At 41.1% G+C, this 21740-nt stretch overlaps 1 protein-coding gene and 1 long non-coding RNA gene across 2 annotated transcripts in view; one reads left to right on the top strand and one right to left on the bottom strand.

The window, feature by feature from the left end:
* LOC116711452 (cadherin-6-like) overlaps positions 1 to 21498 on the bottom strand; it is a 95402-nt gene extending 73904 nt beyond the window's left edge. Inside the window, exon 1 of the mRNA XM_032550771.1 lies at positions 21272 to 21498. The gene's annotated coding sequence lies outside the window, so the exon portion shown is untranslated. The remainder of the gene's footprint in view (positions 1 to 21271) is intronic.
* Positions 2554 to 8330, top strand: LOC116711477 (uncharacterized). Its single transcript, XR_004337236.1, has 3 exons — positions 2554 to 3029; positions 6989 to 6993; positions 8318 to 8330. It is a non-coding gene; the product is annotated as an uncharacterized LOC116711477 (long non-coding RNA).
* Positions 21499 to 21740: the final 242 nt, after the last annotated feature.

The following is a 21740-nucleotide window of genomic DNA, read 5'->3' as shown; positions in this document are numbered from 1 at the left end:
CGAATTAAGTTAATATTACCCAACATGCTAGTAACAACAAACATAATGACAGTAATAAAGCTAACATTACCTTTTTATCTAATTTTGTCGTAAAAGCTCAAGTCGACATACAGAATGGATTAAGTTAATGTCACCCTCCATCTGATTGGCTGATGTAGTTCTAGCTTTGCGCTACACTGCCCCCTACAGGTTTGGAGTGTTTAAACCAACTCTTAGTGGCCAATTTATGCAGGTTCATGTTAATGAAAAGTTTTCTGAAACCGATCCTGCGTGTAAGACGTTATACTTTTTAAACAATTTACCTCACCAAAATCGGAATCGGTCGATATTAGCTATTTTTTAACATATTGGTATCGGTCCGATAAATACAATTGGGCTGATATTAGTAACAGATATTTACTTCCATCTTGGTAGCAAAGGATTGTAGTTTTTTTTTTTTTTTACGTTTCAAAAGTGTAATGAAATAACAACAGCAATAGTAATATCAGCTTTTGATATCGGCCCAGATATTCAAATCGGTGCATTCAAAGTAGAGAAACAAACAGATGCTCCTGACTGTCTGGGCTTTTGCTCTTGGTAAAAATGGTGGAGCAGAGGCTCATTTTCTCCATGCAGGCTTGGATTGGGCCATATTTTAGGCGGGTGATGTCTTTGTTTCAGCTGCATTATGCGTCGACGTGTGACAGTCGTGTTTGTTGCCGTCTGACCCGTTGATACAGTCGATAAAGCGCCTGAGTGGAAACGCGGCTCGGCGTCGCTCCTCCTTCGTGTAATTGTCACAACGGGGACGCCGAGGCGGACGTGGCGGCACAACTCCTCTGCTGATTTTCAATTCTCCGCGCCGACTTTGACCTTTCACGCTCCCCCAATCAATGCATCTGCTTCCACAGACGCACGACTCGTTTAAAAAGCAAACGATGCGGCTATCCAGGCGATGGGGAAGGGGGAGGCAATATTATTAACTGATATACAGAAATAACAACCTTTAATTAGAAGGCTCAGAGTGGATGTTATTCCAGCTCCGGCCTTTTGGCTCCAGATTGAAAAAAGAAAAAAACTCACACGCCTGACTGCACTCGGGAAGCAAACACTGATTTGCATGAAGTCGGAGGCTCCCATCGCCACCAGTGTTCCCACAAAGGCCGCAGTGGGGGAAAGCAGAGCTGTCATTCAGCCTCCTTCTCTCTCTCTCCCTGCGTTTGTGTTTGACCAAACGGCTGTTGGTGACCAAACATGTGCTCCAGCGATCGCACAGCAGAGCAAACAGGCGACGGCTCGTGTGCAAACGGCCGATTGAGCCGTCTCCGCTGCCACGACCACATCTGCGCGCCACCAGGGTACCAGGCGTTATTAATCATTACACGGGGGACATTTAGCGAAATCGGACCTCCATTTATTAGCCGTGAGTGCAGGATTGAAGAACTGGCAAGAGGAGATAATGACTTTAAGCTCCCATTTAGACAATTAATTCCCAGAAGTGGAGTGAAGCAGAAGTCTGCTGTTCGTTGTGTTTATGTTGACACAATTTGAAACCATAATTCAGGACTGAAGGTTCATTATTCGGCACAAGAGCCGGAACAAGATGTTTCCGTAAGGGAAAGTAATAACATTGTGCGTGTGATGACAACAAATTACTGGTTTTTATTTGGGTTGTGCTTGAGAAAGCAACAGAAAGCAGATATTGACAAGTAGATTATACTGCAAATATCTTATAAAACTTGAAATAAGAGAAAACTAACTTACAAGTAACTTTTCAGCAAGATATACAGTAGGAGCTTGTTTTAAGCCAATGATTCCTTAGTATTGATGGAAACGTTCTGGTTTCACTGGTAGATTATTTCACTTTTTCTCTTATAGTACGTAAAATTATCTGCCAGTGAAACTAAGACTTTTTTAAATCAGTGCTTAGAAATTATTGACTTAAAACAAGATTCTATTTCTTGCTGTAAAGTTATTTGTAAGTTAGTTTTGTCTTTTTAAAGTGAACTCAGATATTTGCTGTAGAAACTAAACATAAATTCTTCGTATGACTTCGTGTTTTTGCAGTAAAGTTCTAAATAAACTTCTGTTTCGCTGCTGGTTTCTGTTCCAAACAGGTAAACTTTAGTAAAGTTGCACCTTGTCTTAATGACAAACACGATCTAAACTCTGAGCTTTCTCTTCCTCAATTTATTATTCCTGACGGTAAACGCAGAATGAAGCTCAGGTTGTTTTTCTATCCCTGTAATGAGGAAGAGAACCCTGATTGATTTACGTTAGCGTCCGAATCCCGAGCCGCTCCACGGCCTCTGAACTTTGCAGTGCACACATCTTTAATCACGCTCGCTCTTCCCCCCGGATTCCAGATTGTTTGTAATTACCAGTCTCCTCTGGGGGTGGGGCTGTTAGTTCAACAATAGCCGCAACCTTTTAGGTTAAAGAGCGGCGCTGTAGTCGGCCATATGGGTTGCGGGCGCGGAGGACCCTCACTGTCACAGCAGCCACCTTATCAAGCGGAAGCCACATTGCTGAGACGTTTCCACCTCCAGTTTCTGTTTCCATTTCACACCTGGACTGTTGCCAGCTAGTTGAGCCGGCGTTGCTTTCCGCCCGCAGATCGTCGATCAGCAGCGACCGGTCAAAAACAGGGTGTTGCTTCCTTCGCTATCTGCCGCCGCCTCACGCTGGTCCAGCTGAAGCAGCACAGATAAACAATTGATACCGCATTAAGGCGTTCGCAGAGGCCAGCCAAAGTTAAACGGCGGCAACCTGGAGGGGAGTAATCCCACTCCGACGTAAACATACGGTTCTATGTGAAACGTTCCCGCTGCTCTCCTCCTTGAACCTCTGCTGCACTAAAGGTGACATATTGCACTTCCTTCAACAGGTTAGGATAAATCTCTGGCCTACACAAAACATGACAATTACCTTTTTACACTTGCATGTGAAAATGGCTGCAAACAGAAGCACAATTATACAGCCGTACAACTTGGAGAAGCAGAAGTGGATCCTCCTGCACAATCAACAAGAATGCAAAAAGTGGCTCCTGGGTGTTAAGTCAACAAGTAAACTTGTCTTTTCCAGCAGTGGTGATCCTAACAGACATGGCGGCCTGGGAAGATTGGTAAATTAAATCTTATTTTGGGTTTAGTTTCTATCGCAGTACGTGTGAAATCAGACAAAACTAACAGGAAACCTTTCTGCAAATATTAGGAGCTTGTTTTAAGAAAATAAATCCTTAATATTGATGAAAAAGTTGCAGTTCTATTGGGAGATTATTTAACTTATAACAAGGAAAATAATGTCTTGTAACAAGTGAAATAATTTACCAATGGAACAGGTATTCCTTTTCCAATTTTAAGGAATTATTTAAATATAACAAGCTCCTCTGTCCTGCTGAAAAGTTACTTTGTTACTTTTGTCCTGTTTCAAGTATATTAAGATATTTGCATTAGAAACTAGATCCAAAATTCTTGGTAAGATTTTGTGTTTTTGCAGTGCTCTGCTATATAAATGAACCGAAATGGATTGCTTACTGACTGATGATACATGAGAGAAGAAAAAAAAACACAAATATTTCTTTCTCTACATGCATCCAGACCTGAAAAACGCTGAAATCAAATTCTGTGTCTTTGCAGACTGAACAGGAACTCTGCTTTATTCGGGGAACGGGGGGGCATTATGTTTCCTGCCATGGATGCTTGATTGATTCCTTTGCACAGCTTGTATGCTGCACATTTGCATTTACATTCCCAGAGCTGCCTCTGACAGAAAAGGGAAGGCTTTTGTCCCAAACTCCCGCAGAAAACAAAGGCATTCTTATGAGGCGGCCCGGAGAACAGTCCCTGATTCTCCGTCTCCCAGCCCGGACTTAAATACTCCTCATTCCTTTCTCATTCATTAACAGCCCCCCCTTCAACCTCAGCGCCATGCGAGGTGAAGAAATACCTCGCAAACAAAAAATAAAGGAGTCAGACCAGGCATAATGATTGCTGAAACTGTTTACTAATACTGCTCGGCTTTATTACAGAGTGCCAGGGTTTCCATTACTGCAAACAGAGAGAGGCGAGGAAGAAGAAGAAGCAGCAGAGGAGGAGGAGGACAGAACAGAAGGGAGGGAAACTGCCAGCATCAGATTAAAAGAAGAAGAAGAAGAAGAAGAAAAAAGGAGAGAGACAGGCTCAGTTGATTTACGCCTTCATTACTCTACCCTAACTCTGCTTATTGCAAATCATGATGCTGCTTTATGAGCTGAATCCTCTATTACGACAAGGCCGGGAAGACGGCGCTTTAGTCTATAAAGCAAGCATACAGGAACCGCCAACCCACTCATCCAAACTGGGAAAAATGAGAAGAAGAAGAAGAAGAAGAACCAGACGGGCTGCAGACGGGAAGGACATGTTTGTGGTTTCTCTCACCAAAACCTCAAACATGGAGCTTCACGTCAAGCTAACGTCCGTTAAAAGACGCACATCAGTTTTAATAAAACATCTTTTGAGAAACATGTAAGAACAACACAGTGAAATACAGTAGGCTGTTTAGTTTCTATACATTTAAATAAAAAAATGTCACACAGACAACGCCATATTGTTTATGCTCTATGCTAGATGCTACAGCGCCGACTAGCCTGAACTGTAATTTTTGACAATCGACTTTCAATTTAAACTGTCGAAAGCTGCAATTGTGATAGTAAAAGTCTGAATTTTGAGGAAAAAAAGCCAAAATTTTGGGAGTAAAAGTCAGAATTTTGAGAAAAAAAATTGGAAATTTGAGGAAAAAGTTAATTTTGAGTGAAACACAGTAAGTTGTTTGGTTATTATAAATTGCAATAAAAACGTGTCACGCAGACGAAGCCATATTGTTTACACTGTATATGTCATATGCTAGGTAACATTCAGAGGAAATGACAAGAGAAAATGAATGTGAGGAGGAAGAGGAAAGAAAAGGTCGGTGTTTGTGTGGCTGGAAATGTTGATCCGACAGAACGCTACAAAGAGCTATTCACGATTAGCATCAGGAATGTTTCCTCAAGTATGTTAGAATGGTTCATTACAAACACTTAAAGATGATTCATTGTAACTTTTATTAACAATGAATCATCTTTCAATTAGATTTGACTTCGCATTAGCCTCTGCTAACGGTATTAGCTCTAGCTAATGCCATTAGCTTTAGCTATTAGAGCAAACAGTAGATTACAAGCCAGTATTTTTTCATAAATACTAAGGTATTATTGACTTAAAACAAGCTTGTAAATCTTGCTGAAAAGTTATCTGTAAGTTAGTTTTGTCTTATTTCAAGTGTACAAAGATATTTGCACAAGAAACTAGACGGAAATACTTGGTAAGATTTTGTGTTTTTGAAATAAAATCCTGAATTAGTCGTGTAGTGGACTTCACTGGAATGTAAAGTCTAATTAATAACTTAGATACAGACCATGTGTGGAAGCTGGGCGTAAATGTAAACACCTGAGGGAAACTCACCACCTTTCCTCAGACCTCTTGTTTGTGCATTTGAGTCAGAAAGTGGACATATGTATTCAACTACTGGCTCATCGCCCCGCGCAGAGAACGATGTCAGAACCCGACCTGCAGCGTGGTTCTCCTCATTCTCATAAATAATGGACGTCAGTGAGGCATCTGTCAACTTTTCCTGTCAGCCCCGTTCCACACGCGTGTCAGACAGCGCCGGGTTGCATCCTCCTTCCCCCGCGGCCCGGTTCCCACCCACACCACCTCGGTCCCGTCTGCTGATTTATGGGTCGGCGTACCAACCGCCACCTCCTTCAGAAGCGCTCGCCGCACATGTAGACACAAACTCAATCACCAGGAGAAAAAAGCAACCCGCACACCGAAGACCTCCCTGTGGTTCAATAAATAAATTAAAGTGGAAAAAATAATCCATCCTGCTCTCCATGTAAACACACACACTTTTTTTTTTAGTCAAAATTTAGAGATAAAAAAGTCAAAATTTTGAGAGTAGAAGACAGAATTTTGAGAGTAGAAGGCGGAATATCGAGAGAAAAAGTCACAATTTTGAAAAAAGTCAGAAATTATAAGATTAGTCAGAATTTTGAAAGAAATTTGGACTTTTGACAGTAAAAGTCAGAATTTTGAGAGAAAAAGTCAGAATATTGAGAAAAAAAATCACAATTTTGAGAAAAAGTCTAAATTTTGAGACGTCGGAATTCAGAGAAAAAAAGCTGAAATTTTTGAAAAAAGTCTGAATTGTAAGATGAGTCAGAATATTGAAAACAATTTGGACTTTTAACGGTAAAAGTCGGAATTTTGAGAAAAAAGTCACAAATTTGAAAAGTCAGAATTCTAAGAAAAAAGTTGGAATTTAGGAGAAAAGTACAGCAGAAATTTTAGAAAAAAAGTCAGTTTTCTGAGATTACTTCAGAACTGAGAGGAACAGCCCTCACCGTCCCGTCTGCTGATTTATGGGTCGGTGTACCAACCGCCACCTCCTTCAGACGCGCTCGCCGCACATGTAGACACAAACTCAATCACCAGGAGAAAAAAGCAACCCGCACACCGAAGACCTCCCTGTGGTTCAATAAATAAAAGTGGAAAAAATAATCCGTCCTGCTCTCCATGTAAACACACACAGACACACACAGCTCCTCACAAGGTGGCAGGGAGCAGTAAACACACACCTCCGCCGCCTTAACGTGTTTGTTGACTTAAATCTGTCAGCGCTCTCTCAACATTAAACACTCGCTGGGAGTTCCTGCTAAACATAACCTGGGAGGTTCCTCACTACGGCTGACTGTCCAACCCGTCCACATGCACTGAAAAAACTAAATATCACCAAGTATTTCTACAGTTTCTATCGCAAATATCTTAATACACCTGAAACAAGACAAAACTAGCTAACAGATAACCTATCAGTAAGAGAGAGGAGCTTGTTTTAAGTTAATATTGATGAGAATATTCTGGTTCCACTGGCAGATTATTTCACTTAGAACATGAAGAAAATGAAAATTGTTAGCAATAAAAACAAATCTCAGCCGTTGTTTACGTCCAGATTGCTGCGTCCATCTTCATCCGGTGTAGAATCATGACGCAAATCTCACATCAATGACGTAAAATCATCGTTCAGACTGCAGACGAATCCGAATTAATATCTGATTTCTTGGTGGGTGAAAACGTTGGATTTGGGTCGGATTTGGCTTTTAACAATACCAAATACTGCTGGACGATAAAATAACCCAGAATTTATCGCGATAAACGATAACACTGTTGCTTGGCGACCATTTTCAAGCAATAAAATGGTGATAATGCAAGAACACATTCTCAAAGATCAATAAACTTTAAAATGCAACAAACATTCAACACTGGAAGTGGAAGGCATTTGAAATATAAAAAAATGAACAAAAACAACAGAAATAAAACGAATTATGGAATCTCTAAACAAAACTGTACGAGTTGAGACCAAAGACTTTTATCACCCCAGGTAGAAAGAGGAAAACGATAAATCTTTCAAAAGAAAATTATTGAGCTGGGTCTGAATACTTCTGGTTTTTCACATAAATAGTTAGGGTTAGTATGGAACAGCTGGAAGGTCTGACATTGAAAGAAGATCCGGTTGCACGTTGCAGCTGGGCGGCCCAACCATCAGACTGAATTAAAGCGTCAATCGATTGAACGTTGAGTGACTGAAGCCTCGTAGGACCAAAGCTTCAGACTCAGCTGGTATTCAGGCGATCTGCCTCGGGTTTGGATGGTTGCCCCTGATATTGCCGCTCCGAGGAGCCGCCATGCTAATGAGCGTTGCAATGTAATTAATACAAATGGAATGTTTAATGCAGTTTTCCCATTTCAAAGAAACTCTCCCGGCATCTTTCCCCTCCAACAATAGATTGAATTCTGTTGCGTTGCCCTGAGGCGAACAATAACCCGAGTTTGACGTTGCCTTCATTCGATCAAACTAAATTAAAGACGAGCGCTCGCAGCCACTCCAACTACGGCAGACCGCGAGGCTCAACTCGGAGGTCTCCTGCCCCGTTTGTCTCTGACAGACAGCGGCATCAAGCAGTAATTGGAGGCCTTGCAGACCCAAACCACGTCCGTTTGTCAGTTTGTCGTGTCAGAGCTCAGCGTTACGCTGCTGGGGGTCGGCGGCGGCGACCTTTCCACAAAGGGGACGGGTTCCTCCTGCTGGCGGAGAGACGCCCGCCTGAAACACAAGCCTGATGTTATTATTGCTTTGTGTCCTTCCCAGAGGAATACGCAGTCCCACCGCGGCGCGCTCGCTTTGATTCGACAGGTAGCGTGCGTATCGGTTTTCTGTTTGCCTGGCTCACAATGAACCGTCCTGATGTTCTGAGAGGCAGCAGAACAACAGCAGAACCTCTCCTTTCTTTGGCTCCGGGGACCGACAGCAACAGGACCTCTGCTTACTGTTCGCCTGCTCATTTGGAGCAACTAGCAATACGACTAGCACAAAAAATAAAATAAAGACGAGGCATTGTGCAGCACAATGTGAACAATAGAGACCAGATATCCTCCACAGCACAGACAGCAGACTGGATCCACAGAGGGAGGGACACCGACCCTACTTGCACAAAACCCAAAGACCGAAAGCTACGTGATTTCACAGCAAAACCCTGGCCGGTCCAGACACCAGGAAGAATCAGTTAGGAGATTATTTCTATACTTTGAGAAAAGAATCCGGATTTTTAAGAAAAAAGTTAAAATTTTAAGAAAAAGTCAAAATTTTGAGAAATAAAATGGCAGGACTTTGAACTAAGGTCAAAATTGAGAGAAAAAGAAAGAATTCTGAGAAAAAATGTCTAAATTCATGGATAAAAATCATAATTTTGAGAGAAAAGTTGGAATTTTGAGAAAAAAGTATTCTGAGAAAAACGTCAAAATTCTAAGATTAAAATTGAAATGTTGAGAAAAAGATCGGAAATCTGAAAAAAGTGAATTTTAAGTGAAAAACAAAAGCTGTTTAGTTTTTATAAATTTAAATGAAAATGTTTCTAAGAGTCTTAAGATTAAAATCAGAACTTCGACAAAATAAAGTCAGAATTTGAGGCAAAAGAGATTTTAGGAAAAAATATTAATAATTAGAATAAAAAGACAATTATGAGAATCAAAATTCCAACAGCAGATAGCTCAGGTAGCTCAAGTAGCTCAGGTAGCTCTGATAGCTCAGGTAGCTCAGGTAGCTCTGGTAGCTCAGGTAGCTCTGATAGCTCAGGTAGCTCTGATAGCTCAGGTAGCTCTGATAGCTCAGGTAACTCTGGTAGCTCTGGTAGCTCAGGAAGCTCTGATAGCTCAGGTAGCTCTGATAGCTCAGGTAACTCTGGTAGCTCTGGTAGCTCAGGAAGCTCTGATAGCTCAGGTAGCTCTGATAGCTCAGGTAACTCTGGTAGCTCTGGTAGCTCAGGAAGCTCTGATAGCTCAGGTAGCTCTGATAGCTCAGGTAACTCTGGTAGCTCTGGTAGCTCAGGTAACTCTGGTAGCTCTGGTAGCTCAGGTAACTCTGGTAGCTCAGGCAACTCTGGTAGCTCTGGGGACTGACAGTAAACAGGATCTCTGCTGGTGTGTCTCCCTGCTCATTTGTAGCAACTAGCAATACGGCTAGCCCAGAAAAATAAAGACGAGGCATTGTGCAGCACATAGAGTCCAGATATCATTCACAGCACAGACAGCAGGCTATCATCCACAGAGGAAGGGACTGCGCGCGCAGTGGCGCCACCACACACCGTCTCCCTGGAGCTGCCGGGCCGGTTTGTGGCGATCCGATGGCCGGCGGGTTGAGGTGTTCCACGTCATCCCAGATAACCTGGATCATTACTCCTGGAGGCTGTTAGAGGGAAAATCACATCACTCTGCTCTCACTGCTGCCAAGAAAAACTGACACTCCGAGTCACACTCCAGCGCACACACACACACACACGCAATTATGGGCTGTTGCCAGAGTGTGAGGGGTTAAAGTCGCAAGGCGTCTTATAGAGAGTCCCAGCAGCCGGCGCTGCCTGAAGTTGACAGCTCTTGAAGCAAAGCAAGCATCATTACCGCCTTCTCCCCGTTTCTAAACTCTACCTCCGTTTTTATCCCTTCTTCTCTTCCTGATCGACCTCTACCCTCCAACCAACCAACAACCAATATTATGCCACTAACCTCACCAACTGATTTACTGAGAAAAGTCCCAATATTCAGACAGTCATGTCTGGGCACCGGTTTCAAGATATACACTACAAAACCAGAAAGTATTACCAAGTATTTTGGTCTAGATTCAAGTGCAAATAAATCAGTACACTTGAAATGAGACAAACTAATTTACAAGCAACTTTTCAGTAAAAAATAGGAGTTTGTTTTAAGTCAATAATTCATTAAGAGAGTCCTATTATGCAAAATTAATATTTTGCATGTTTTTATGCTTCCATAAAAAAAACAGCTTTTCGAAATTAATGTTTTTTGGTGTCTGGAAAATGAGCCACTTCAAAAACGTCCCAATTGTTTAGTCAGATTTGTTAAAATAAGCTCCTATATCTTGAGTTTATGACATGTATCGGTCCATTGTAGTTAGAAAAAACAGGAGGAGTAAATTTCTACAGAAAAATGTAAACATTTTTGACATTAATATAAAATTCTTCAGGAAAAACAAGTAAATTTTGGGGCTCGAAAAGTTCAGAATTTTCTTGAAAAAATGTGAAAAAACGTGGAAATGTCTGCATTGGAAAAGTCAAAAACGTGTTTAAAAAAACACCGAAATTTGAAGATTATTGTCAGAAATTTTCAAAAAAAAATCTCAGAAGTTTTTTAATCAACCCACAAATTGACAATTTCAGAATCTGAAAAGTCACAAGCTTGCTAGAAAAAAAACTGAGATTTCGAGATTAATCTCTAAAATTTCCCAGGAATAAAACAAAAAACATTCATAGTTCCAAAAGTCACAAATTTTCTAGAAAAAACTCAAAAATTTTTAAATAAATTTTCTGGGAAAAATATTTGGAAATTTCTTAATTTCAAAAGTTTTCTTTTGATTAAACAAGAAAAATTAAACAAGAAAATATAAATGCACACATTAGAGGCGAATAAAATTTCAGTATTACACTTTTGATCTAAAAGATGCTTAAAATTGACTTTAGTTGTTTCTTCATTTCACATAAAAATACACAAATTGGAATTACAAAAATAAATTTGCTTAAAAGAAACACGGCAATTAAAAAAAACTCAGGAAATGGTGAGATGATGAATGTTTTTTAATGACAAACTTATTTAATCATGTTTCTTATTTAATGGAAACAGCGGCAATTGCAAAATTGCGTTTTTTTGACATTGGCGGAATATTGACAAAGTACAGAAACCGAAGGTTTAATTTCAACTCAAAAATCAGCAAACATCTAAGAATCAAATCGCCGATGCTAAAGAAATGCAAAGCAACACATTTCAGGGCTGGAACCATAAAACCGTGATATTTTTCCATGATTGCGTACCGTCCTCTCACTCCTCCTTCATGCCTGCACCGAGTCTTTTCTCCTCCTTTCTCTTCTTCCATACTCTTATTAACTGGCTGTCATGTTCAGCAGCCTCCCCCAGATAGTGTTTAGCGTTCCTCAGTCCACTTACTGCAGCCAGAGTTAAGCCTCTGGGCTTTGCTCAGACAGGAATCCAACTAGAGAAGAGTAAAGGAGTAGAGGGGGGGGTAGGACCGGCGGACATGATCTGTCTGCTGCACTCACTCAAACTCTTCCTACCTGAAGGCAACAGCGCCAAAACATTCGAGAAATGACTTCCGAATGGGATTTCCAGCTCCGCTTTTCCTGATTTAGTGAAAAAGGAAAGAAATGTTGAGCTCCTTCTGGACTGCAGCCGGAAATCTGGACGAAATGCAAACACATTAGGGTGTGCGTTACATTTTTACCTCTGCAGGAAGTTGTATTTTCACCTCCGTCACGTAATCTGAGTGTCTGCGTGGCGTCTGCGGAAACCCGCGAACAAATTTCCATGAAATTGGGCGGCGAGCTCAGCCTGCAGCCAGGAACAGCTGATGAGATTTTGATACTGATCTCGACTTGTGATTTCTACCATTAGGTGATTATTGTTGCCCCCGCCGCCACCGCCTCGCCCAAACCTCACATTGGATACAGAGATTTAATTCCAAATCCAATCCGGAGTCTTAACAGGGCCCAGAAATCGATTACACCTCGATTTTAACACACAGGTGGATGTTTGGTGTCCTTGGACGTTCAGGGTTGTTCTGGCTCGCGTCAAAGTTTTATCACAATATTTTATGGTACTGAAAAGTATTTATTATTTCTTTTTGAAAGACACCCATTTCTAATACGCTTCAAAAACACAATCTTAATCAATTATTGACTCAAAACCAGCTTCTATATGTTGTTGAAAAGTTACTTGTAGGTTTTTGTTTTGTCTTATTTCAAGTTTACTAATAAAACCAATAATACTTGGTAAGAATTCGTGTTTTTGAAGTGTAACAAGGGACTCCAAAGTGATTTTCACGATAAAAACCCAATAGAGTAACAAATTATAAAACAACACTTCAAAAACACAAAATCTTACTAACGTATAAGTAATTGTTCAGCAACATATTCAGCTTGATTTAAGTCAAAAGTACAAGTTTTACTGGAAGATTATTTCACTTACAAAAGGCATTTTCCAAAATACTTTCTTACAGCTTATCTGTTATTATTGTTTTATTGTCTTTTTAACACTTTTTATATATTTGATTTGATATATGATTTATATTTGATACATTTCATTGCTCCACTTTCCATTTTACTTAACCTTGTTTGCATTTAACTTTGTGAAGTTCAAGCTGTTGGAAATGTGACATAAAATTTTATTGTTACACTTTGAAGAAAAGGCAAAAAAATCGAAGTCATCACAAAGAAAGAACATTGTCTGACCAGATGCCCGAGCCTCAACTGGCTCCTCTGGATGTGAAGGAGCAGCGGCTCTACTCTGAGTCCCTCCCGGATGACTGAGCTTCTCACCCTATCTCTAAGGGAGAGCCCAGCCACCCTACGGAGAAAACCCATTTCGGCTGCTTGTATCCGCGATCTCGTTCTTTCGGTCATGACCCAAAGCTCATGACCATAGATGAAGATGGGAACGTAGATAGACCGGTAAATCGAGAGCTTCGCTTTTTGGCTCAGCTCTCTCTTCACCACGACGGACCGGTACAGCGCCCGCTTGACGGCAGACACTGCGCCAATCCGCCTGTCGATCTCCCGCTCCCTTCTTCCCCCATTCGTGAACAAGATCCCGAGATACTTAAACTCCTCCACTTGGGGCAGGACACCCCCTGACCCGGAGAAGGTACTCTACCCTTTTCCGGCTCAAGACCATGGCCTCGGATTTGGAGGCACTGATCCCCATCCCGGCCGCTTCACACTCGGCTGCGAACCGCTCCAGCGAGAGCTGCAGATCACGACCTGATGAAGCCAAAAGGACCACATCATCTGCAAAAAGCAGAGATGAGATCCTAAGGCCACCAAATCGGATCCCCTCAACACCTTGGCTGCGCCTAGAAATTCTGTCCATGAAAGTGATGAACAGAATCGGTGACAAAGGGCAGCCCTGGCGGAGTCCAACTCGCACCGGAAACGAGCCCGACTTACTGCCGGCAATGCGGACCAGACTCTGACACCAGTCATACAGGGACCTGACAGCCTGTATCAAAGGGCCCGGTACCCCATACTCCCGGAGAACCCCCCACAGGGCTCCCCGAGGGACACGGTCGAACGCCTTCTCCAAGTCCACAAAACACATGTAGACTGGTTGGGCGAACTCCCATGCACCCTCCAGGACCCTGCCGAGGGTGTAGAGCTGGTCCAGCGTTCCACGACCAGGACGAAAACCACACTGCTCTTCCTGAATCCGAGGTTCGACTATCCGACGGACCCTCCTCTCCAGGACCCCTGAATAGACCTTGCCAGGGAGGCTTAAGAGTGTGACCCCTCTATAATTGGAGCACACCCTCCGGTCTCCCTTTTTGTACAGGGGGACCACCACCCCAGTCTGCCAATCCAGGGGAACTGCCCCCGATGTCCATGCGATATTGCAGAGTCGCGTCAGCCAACACAACCCTACAACATCCAGAGGGTTAAGGAACTCTGGGCGGATCTCATCCACCCCTGGGGCCTTGCCACCGAGGAGCTTTTTTGTTTTTTTTAATCGCCCTGCAAGGGGTCTTTTTGTGGGCTCTAGTGTCCCTTTTTCAAAGTAGACTCACAGGAAAGGGGGAAGAAGAGGGGGGAAGACATGCGGTAAACGTCATCGGGTCCGGGAGTCGAACCCGCGACAGCCGCGTCGAGGCCACGTTGCCTCTGAATGTGGGTCGTGCTAACCCCTCCGCCACCATGGCATCCCCCCGAGGAGCTTTTTAACCACCTCGGCGACCTCGTCCCCAGAGATTGGAGAGCCCAACCCAGAGTCCCCAGGCTCAGCTTCCTCAATGGAAGGCATGTTGGTGGGATTGAGGAGGTCTTCGAAGTACTCTGCCCACCGGCCCACAACGTCCCAAGTAGAGGTCAGCAGCACACCATCCCTACTATAAACAGTGTTGGTGCTGTACTGCTTCCCCCTCCCGAGACGCCGGATGGTGGGCCAGAATCGCCTCAAAGCCGTAGGGAAGTCTTTCTCCATGGCCTCTCCAAACTCCTCCCACGCCCGAGTTTTTGCCTCAGCAATCGCCCGAGCCGCAGTAAAATGTTTCCACCAGAAACTCAATCTAAAATACTTGGTAAGATTTTGTGTTTTTGCAGTGTAGAACTCCAGTCACATAAAAAAAAAACCATGATTTACATTTTTAAACTGTAAATCAAAACCGCATTTCAAATTTTAAAATGTATTAATGCTCTTTAGAAAAAAAAAAAGTTAAAACTAACAACACAGAGAGTTTTTAAACAGCCTTAATTTTAATTTATCTTGAGAAACGATGATTCAGGACAAGAAATTCATTGCGATAAATGATAAACGATACGATAATGTCCTCAGGTGAAATAAGGTAAGAAATGGCTTCCCTGGCCTGCTTCAGGAGTGTCATTTCCGCGACTCTGGAATTGTGCCACGGTCCAGGGGGCTTTGTTGTAAATCACTATCTGCCCCTGTCAGACTGCAGCCCACTGCTGGCTCTCCGCTGCCTCCTGGCTCAATAATATATCTTGTTAAATTGTGTTGAGAAGCGCGCGGAGTACCAAACACCTTTCTTCTTTTGTACGTCGTTTGTTTGCCTCCCTCTGAATGTGTGCATCCTCCAGTTTAAAGGGAACGCAGGAATGTGTTTGCCCAATAAAAATAAATTTTTTAAAAATAAAAAAAGCTTGCTAACCTCTGTCTGTCAGGGTTTTGTTGGTGATGCAGTTCGACTGCTTGCTGGCTTACTGGTTGTGAAGCAATTTCTCAGACACTTCGTAATTAGAAAAGCTGTGGAGCCAAGCCAAAGTTTAAGAGGAGGGAGGATAAAAATAAAAAAATAAAAAATAAATATGCTGGCAGCTTGTATTATTCAACATTGGCAGCCATCTATTCCGTCTCACATCCAAATAACAGCAATCTAAGTGATTTCATAACGAAACTCTGGATTCCCAGGACCAGATCCTGAGCCGCTGCTCATCAGTTTTACCTAAAACGTAGCATCTCTGTCTGGTCATTTAGTAAATCAATGTATGAGTTTAATTATGTGTAATTGGAGTTTACCTACACAAAGCAGGAAGAGATAATTATCTGTCGTTTAGCAAGGTGTAAACTACAAAATCCATCTTCACGTCTCATTGAAGGAGAAATAGCTACAGTTGGAATTACAAAAATTAATTAGCTTAATTAATGGAAACATAAAATTTAAAAACAAATCATATTTTTCGAGGAAAGGCTTTAAGGGAGGATGAGGTGGGTTTTTTCGGCCACATCAAAATTAGTGCATGGCGCAAATCAGCAACGGAAACACCTTTTTCACATCATACGAGTCACATGATCGATATGGAAGAGGATATTTTTCTCATCAAGTTTCTGCACCATCAAGTAAATCTACTCTTAAACTACTCTACTACTACGACTCTGAAATCTACTGTGGTAAATTCATCTGGGCTAGACTTTCTGTGTGGATAAAGTGAAAATCCTATCACATGGAAGAAACAGTTAAGTGATTATTTTTATTTGCTAACGACATAATTGACGTCGACACATATGAATGTTTGGCTGTTTGGATTTTGGCATAAATTGACAAAATTATAACTCTGACTTTAAAATCAGAATTAATGTGAGAATTTTGAGAAAAAGTAAAAAAATTTTAAAAATTGATTTTTGACGAAAAAGTCAGAATTCTAAAAAGAAATTTCAAAATGTTTGTAAAAAGTCAAAATTCTGAAAAACATTTTATTATGAAGAGAAAAACGGATTTCTGAGAAAAGTCGAAATTCTGAAAAAATAATTAAAAATCCTGAGAAAAATTTTCAAAATTCTGAGAAAGTAGCCAAAATTTTGAGAAAAAAAAAAAAAATCAGAATTCTGTTGTTTTTTTTCCCAGATCTTGTTGTTGATCTACAGAGGATGTTACTACTGGTGGAAATGACAAAGAAGACAACAGGAAGTGGTTGGACAATGATTTTTGATGACTTGTTGCGCAATCAAAGTTCTTCATTTGTAATTTTAATCACGTTCTTAGTTAGTTGGAAACTCTGTAAGGTACAAATTGTGTTTTTCTGACATCAGCGGAATATCGACGAAGTTTAGCAAACACATTTGTAATGAAAACGCAGCTACTGACCTAAATCTCTCTCCACATTGTGGAGTCCGTTGCCCATAGCAACAGTAATGTTATCGTTTCATGTCACGCATCAGAAGTCGAATATCATCTCTTCCCTTTAGGTTGCTTTCCCTCCAATTACAGTTCCAACCGCGCCATAAATAGACGTCTCTGAAGGGAATCCGTCTCATTAGGCAAAGACCGAGTTATGAAGTTCCCACTCTGCCTGCGAGGAAATTTGTTCCAACGGACAAACGAATGATCAACGCAACAAAGCAACTTCTCATTGCATGAAGGAAATGTTGACCAATGCCCTCAAACGGGCAACCGCGTCTCCGAGGGATTCTTTCTTTCCAGCTCACATGTTCACCTAATGACCCAGATAAATAGACATTAATTAAATGGTGAAAACTACAACTAACTGGAACTATATTGTGTATTATTCAAGCTAACTAAAACATAGCGTTCTTTATTTTCGTGTTTATGAATCTATTTATTAGCTTTTCAGACTGATGTGAAATTGATTCTTTCCTCCTGGCGACACTTACGCTTTTCCACAAAATGGCGGATGACAGAAGTTGGGATGAAACAGCAAAGTCAGTCAGTCGTTTAACAATAACTGGAAACATTTTTTTGAAAATGAAAACTTTTGAACCACAATCAATGGAAGATTGACCAACATATTTGACGTGAGTTTATGACTTTGACGATGGAACTCATCAAAATGTTTGTGACTGGTTTCTCAAACGGTGACTGTATGTTGTTGTTTTACGTTTTTATGATTGAACTGCCTTGTTGCTGAAATGTACTTTGCTAATTATCTTGATTGATTAATTGAAAATGGTTTCTTCTATTGAGTATTTATTATCCTACTGATGTAAACATAATCAAAACACTTTGACCCATTTTTAATTCTGCACCTGATTCTGACCAAAGTATGAAAATACTACGTAAATCTACTACTGTAACTTATAAAAACAAAACTAATCAATATTTAACTAATAATGCTTAACAAAAAATTAGCAAACAAAAAATTAAGTAAAAACAAAAGGTACAACAAAATCAAACTAAACTGTAACAGAAAACCCAAAATTATTAAAACCCTGTCTGAACAAAATAATTTAAAAATAAACAATAAATCAATTGATCGCATGATAAACTAATACGAGCTCAATAATTTCCAATTACCTGAAAACAATATTACTGTTTATTGCAATAACTTCTGGAACAACTTATTGTCTATTAGGAATCCTCGAATCTTTGCAGTAACATCGACAGACTTGATTTACTGCATCCTAATTTTCTTTTCCGTATTGTTTGGTTCTAAAAACCTCAAACATTCAACCCACATCCTTAGTTGTTCACTCAAAAACCCACTGAAGTAACCAAATACGGCCCAGAAGGCCGTGATATTGATTGCTCCATGAACTCACGTCGGAGTTTCTGCTTCCTGTTTGAATTCGTATTAAAAGGCGAGACGTACTGTACATCTATACATGCGACACTTTTTAGAGTCCTTACTGTTGCACAAACAGACGTCTCTGCAGGGAATCTGTCTCATCGGGAGTCATGAAGTTGCTACTCTAATTGTGAGGAAACCCAAACATTAACTAGAGAAACTTCCTGAACTTATGAGGAAAACAAGCAATGAACACGAGAATCATGGGTTGTTGTCACATGAAGGAAAAGTCTTATGCCCAACATACAACCACAAGGATTTCTTTCTACTTGATGTTTAAGCCACATGTCAGCAAACACAAAATCTTACCAAGGATTTTTGTCTAATTTACACTTGAATGAGGATTAAACTAACTTACAAGGAACTCTTAAGCTTGTTTTAAATAAATAATTTCTTAATATTGATGAAAATGTTCTTGTTCCACTGGCAGATTACAACAGAAAACAGTGGAACTGAAACGTTTTCATCAATTTTAGCAAATTATTGACTCCAAACAAGCTCTTATTTCTAGCTGAAAAGTTACATTTAAGTCAGTTTTGTCTTATTCCAAGTGAACTAAGACACTTTTACTATTAACTAGACCAAAAATACTTGGTAAGATTAATTTTTGCAGCTTAGACATTTTAATCCAAGATGTCTAAGTTAGTTTTATTGTGAAAATCTCTGCTAAATTAGAGACACAAGGATTACACTGCAAAAACACAAAAGCTCACCAAGTATTTTTGGTGTAATTTCTAGTGCAAATATCTTGAAATAAGACAAAATTAACTCATAAGTAACTTTTCAGCTAAATATAGGAGTTTGTTTTAAGTCAGTAATTCATTAATATTGATGAAAAAATGGCAGATTATTTAACTTAAAACAAGACATTCTTTCTATGTTATAAGTGAAATAATCTGCCAGTAAACTTTGTACTTTTTAAATCAAAATTAAGGAATTTTTTTGACTTGCCACAAGCTGAAAAGGTACTTGTGGGTTAGTTTTGTTTTATTTCAAGGGTACTAAGATATTTGCAATAGCACTAGACCAAAAATACTTGAAGTAACATGTTGTGTTTTTGCAGTGAAACTCTGATCTATGAATCATTCAGACATAAAAACACACTTGCCTAAAGTTAGCTCCAAATAAGCAAACATGAACATTATTGGACTGTAAAAGGAAACCAAACAGTTTGAAGAATCAATAGAGACAATATTTAATTTGGTTTAATATGTGCTACGGTTGTTAGCTTTGGTTAGAGTGACTTTCAATGGATTCCTTTGTGTTAAATAAAGATGTTTGTGAATCTAATTTTCTGGCTAAAATAGGTAAAACACCTGAACTGAAATAGAAGATTTTGGTAACATTTTGTGTGACTCAGATTTAGACTCATTTAATCTACAAGCCCAGAACCAAACATTCAGCTTCTATGAGGAAACAAATCTGGAAGAAACGGCAGAAAAATGGCAAAACAACCGAAACACTGAGCTCCTTTAAGCCAACAGTAATTAACAGTAGATGGAAAATTCAACATATTTTATGTGTTTTTATGATTTTGACGATGACAGTTGACAAAATGTAATATCTGTCCCAACTGTTCTTGTCTGCGTGGTTAAAGAAAAGCGGACCTGAAGTGTGTCTGTCCACCCTGCTCTCTGCTAGGAATCCATCTCATTATGGAGCATTTCACTTTATTTTAGTCACAAAAACTTTGGACATTACATGAAACGCAACTCCAGTATCCTGATTTCAATCAAGACAGTTCAAAGAGCTCTAGTCATAAAAACAACAATACAAAGTCATAAAAGACACCATGCGGTCAACAATTGAGAAAACCAGAAACAAATGTTACATTTCCATGAATGGCATCAAATAACTTCAGTTGATTTGTCACCAAATGGAGGAAATGTTGACTAAACGACCCAAACACGACCCTGGAAACCCGGTTCGACACCCAGAGGGCCGGAGACGGAACCACAGAGGGAACCGGATCATTTTTAGGATCCACAGTGGCTGACGGGACTCCATTAGCTCCAGATGTTGCTGTGCAGACGACTAGAAATGCTCGATATGAGGTCCATCTGGAGCACAAATAATGCAATCAGCTCGGGTCACCGGTCATAGTCGCCTGGCCGAGGGGTAAACCCATCATCCTGTGACGTCAGAGCAACGACTAACCCTTCATCTTGAGTCGGAAAATCCCACAAAAACACTCCGGGAGAAGATAGATGGGAGAAAGAGAGATGCTCCCCACGGTTAACCTGTTCGTACTGGTGGAAAACACACACCCCCACACCCCCACCCACACACACACCCGCAGGTTTAAATATGCAGCGCCGCCCATGTTCCTCTGCTTGACTTTGATCAGCCAGATTCCACCTCTGTCCCTTTCATCTCTGAACTTCAAACCTGGACCGTCTGCTCCAGTCGGACCGGCTTTGCCTTTCACAGAGCAGCTCAGAAGTTCTTCATCCAAAAACAAAAAGACCCAGAAAAAAAAAATCCCTCTTCCTTTTCAAATGTAAACTCCGTCCGTTCAAAGCAGAAACTCATCCAACTTCTTGGCTGCGATCAGACACATTACCTCAGTTTTTTACAAAAAGGTCGAGCAATCTGGAGGCAACTTTTCCCTGGGTTGCACACATCGCCCCATCACTCAGGCTTAAGTAAAACAGCCTTTTATAGCCGCGCTGCATTATTCAGGCAGGACATTAAACATTCACAGACAGGTCGTGGTTTTCAATAACCCTGGAGGACGCGGTGTTTTTAGACAACTTGACTAAACTCCACATCATCTGAAGTCTGTCCGCGGCGTGGATCCGCCACCAGCGGGTACAAACCAGCAGGAAAGATGCGCATCTGATCGGCGCAGGACGCGCAACGCTTCCCCGCAGAAATACGCATCGGAAAAGTTAAAGAAACCTGGATGCGCATTGAAAATATTTTGATTTAACAACGCAGTCATTGCTGCTCCGTTTGAGGCTTAAAGACGTGCGGACCTCTCGCTAAAATCCGGACACTGTCATTTCGCGGAGCAGGTTTGGTATTTAAGCTGAAGGGATGTACAATAATAATAATAATAATTAATCTGCGTTTTGGAAGTTAAAAGCGAAGCAAATCCGCGCTTACCTGATTCTTGAAGTTTATTCCAGCGGAGAGAGATTTTCCCACGACGCACAAAATAGTAAGAAAAAGAAAAACCGCAAAAGAGAAAACCCCGCACGCCGGATCGCGGAGTATCCGCTCGCTGCGGCTTTTGTTGCCCGTTGTTCCGCCCCGACTGCGCGTCTCAGCGGCGCTGCATCACTTCTCGCTGTGTGGATGTCAGAGAGGCTGAGGGGACTCTACCCTCCCATTGGCTGCCATTCACAAGTCCCCCCAGCAGAACAGGCAGAGGAGAGGGAAAAAAAGGAAAAAACACGCACACCCACGCACACACACCCCGATATGGACCGAGAAAAACAAAGGGTAGATAGTGAGAGGCTGCGTAAACACGATGCTTAACTTTAACGTCTGATTTCTGATTAACAGTCAGAGGTTGATGGCGCGTCGTGATTATTCAATAAATGATCAATTTCCGTGGAGAGCAAACAAAGGG

This window comes from Xiphophorus hellerii, chromosome 21, assembly GCF_003331165.1.
Source record: "Xiphophorus hellerii strain 12219 chromosome 21, Xiphophorus_hellerii-4.1, whole genome shotgun sequence".
In the NCBI taxonomy this organism is placed as follows: Eukaryota; Metazoa; Chordata; class Actinopteri; order Cyprinodontiformes; family Poeciliidae; genus Xiphophorus; species Xiphophorus hellerii.
This window is presented reverse-complemented; position numbering and strand designations above follow the sequence as displayed.